This window comes from Oncorhynchus tshawytscha, unplaced genomic scaffold (genome assembly GCF_018296145.1).
Source record: "Oncorhynchus tshawytscha isolate Ot180627B unplaced genomic scaffold, Otsh_v2.0 Un_contig_1110_pilon_pilon, whole genome shotgun sequence".
Classification (NCBI taxonomy): Eukaryota; Metazoa; Chordata; class Actinopteri; order Salmoniformes; family Salmonidae; genus Oncorhynchus; species Oncorhynchus tshawytscha.
The window spans coordinates 162,501-165,000 of NW_024609481.1; the positions used below are offsets into that span (position 1 = coordinate 162,501).

Genomic DNA, 2,500 nt, shown 5'->3' on the forward strand with positions numbered 1-2,500 from the left:
ACACACACACAGCTTAATGTGTATTTACAACAGTAGCACTCTTGCTTTTCACCTGCAGGAGAGAGAGAGAGAGAGAGAGAGAGAGAGAGAGAGAGAGAGAGAGAGTAGAAAGCCCTTTGAATTGAATTGAGTAGAGAGAGAAAGAGAGAGATAGGGAGAGAGAAATGGGGAGAGAGAGTAGGGAGAGAAAGAGAGTAGAGAGGAGAGAGAGAGATAGGGGGAGAGAAATAGGGAGAGAAAGAGAGGAGAGAGTAGAGAGAATAGAGTAGAGAGAGAGAGTAGAGAGTAGAGAGGAGAGAGAGAGTAGAGAGAGAGAGGAGAGAGGAGAGAGTAGAGTAGAGAGTAGAGAGAAGAGAGAGAGAGAGAGAGTAGAGAGTAGAGAGAGAGTAGAGAGTAGAGAGAGAGAGAAGCGGTGCCAGGTCCAGGCACACACACACCTGAGGCGGTGCCAGGTCCAGGCTTGCCTGAGTTGAACAGGGTAAGCTTGAATGCCGATCAAATATTTATGGGGGTGACCGCAGAAAAACAGATTGCTCATTCAAATGACAGAGGAGGGACAGAGGCAGGAGAGAGGAGAGAGGAGAGAGAAGCTGGAGAGAGGAGAGAGGAGAGAGAAGCTGGAGAGAGGAGAGAGGAGAGAGAAGCTGGAGAGAGAAAAATAGAGAGGAGAGAGTGAAAGACAGAGAAAATTAGGAGAGAGGATGGAGAGAGGAGGGAGACAGGCAGGAGAAAGGAGGAAGAGAGGAGGGAGAGAGGAAAGAGAGTGGGAGGGAGAGAGGAGGGAGAGGGAAAGAGAGCGAGAGAAGAGGGAGAGAGAGGAGAGAGAGAAAGGAGAGCCAGTAAGGAGAGAGGAGGGAGAGAGAGAGAGAGAGAGAGAGAGAGAGAGAGAGAGAGAGAGAGGGGGAGTGAAAGAGGATGGAGAGAGGAAAGAGAGACGAGGGAGAGAGGAGGGAGAGAGGAAGAGAGGAGGGAGAGAGGAAGAGAGGAGGGAGAGAGGGGGAGAGATGAGGGAGAAGGGGCTGAGTGAGCAGTCATTCTCATCAAGGTCAGAATTAAAAACTACATAAATCAATAAAGGGGGAAAGTAGTGGGCGGTGCTACGGTGCTACGATGCTACGGTGCTACGGTGTTCAAACCTGAGACAAACATTCATCACACGCATGCATTGCATTCACTCTGATCTGCGTCCTAAATGGCAGCCTATTCCTTATGGGCCCTGGTCAAAGTAGTGCACTATAAAGGGAATAGGGTGCCATTTGGGATGAACACCTGCATTTGCATTCATCCAGCGGTACAGTGCACTTGTCCTCTTGGAACCAGATATACAGGGAGAGACGAGAGAGGGGCGGAGAGAGAGAGGGCGGAGAGAGAGAAGGGGAGATGAGAGAGAGGGGCGGAGAGAGAGAAGGGGAGATGAGAGAGAGAGGGGCGGAGAGAGAGAAGGGGAGATGAGAGAGAGAGGGGCGGAGAGAGAGAAGGGGAGATGAGAGAGAGAGGGGCGGAGAGAGAGAAGGGGAGATGAGAGAGAGAGGGGCGGAGAGAGAGAAGGGGAGATGAGAGAGAGGGGCGGAGAGAGAGAAGGGGGAGATGAGAGAGAGAGGGGCGGAGAGAGAGAAAGGGGGAGATGAGAGAGAGAGGGGCAGAGAGAGAGAAGGGGAGATGAGAGAGAGAGGGGCGGAGAGAGAGAAGGGGGAGATGAGAGAGAGAGGGGCGGAGAGAGAGAAGGGGGAGATGAGAGAGAGAGGGGCGGAGAGAGAGAGGGGGAGATGAGAGAGAGGGGCAGAGAGAGAGAAGGGGGAGATGAGAGAGAGAGGGGGAGAGAGAGAGAGGGGGGAGAGACGAGAGAGGGGCGGAGAGAGAGAAGGGGAGATGAGAGAGAGGGGCGGAGAGAGAGAAGGGGAGATGAGAGAGAGAGGGGGGGAGAGAGAGAGGGGGGGAGATGAGAGAGAGGGGCGGAGAGAGAGAGGGGGGGGAGATGAGAGAGGGGGGGAGGAGAGAGAGGGGGAGAGAGGGGGGGAGAGGGGCGGAGAGAGAGAGGGGGAGATGAGAGAGAGGGGCGGAGGGAGAGGGGCGGAGAGAGAGAGAGGGGAGATGAGAGAGAGAGGGGCGGAGAGAGAGAAGGGGAGATGAGAGAGAGAGGGGCGGAGAGAGAGAGGGGGAGATGAGAGAGAGAGGGGCGGAGAGAGAGAGGGGGGGGAGAGAGGGAGAGGGGCGGAGAGAGAGAGGGGGAGATGAGAGAGAGGGGCGGATGGGAGAGGGGCGGAGGGAGAGAGAGAGGGGAGATGAGAGAGAGAGGGGCGGAGAGAGAGAAGGGGAGATGAGAGAGAGAGGGGCGGAGAGAGAGAAGGGGAGAAGAGAGAGAGGGGCGGAGAGAGAGAGGGGGAGATGAGAGAGAGGGGTGGAGGGAGAGGGGCGGAGAGAGAGAGAGGGGAGATGAGAGAGAGGGGTGGAGAGAGAGGGGCGGAGAGAGAGGGAGAGAGACGGGGAGAGAGGGAGAATT

At 55.8% G+C, this 2,500-nt stretch overlaps 1 protein-coding gene across 1 annotated transcript in view; it reads right to left on the reverse strand.

Moving 5' to 3' along the window:
- LOC112239496 (testican-2) overlaps nucleotides 1-2,500 on the reverse strand; it is a gene marked incomplete at its 5' end in the record, with an annotated part of 41,287 nt that overhangs the window by 35,393 nt on the left and 3,394 nt on the right. The gene's annotated exons all lie outside the window — the stretch shown is intronic.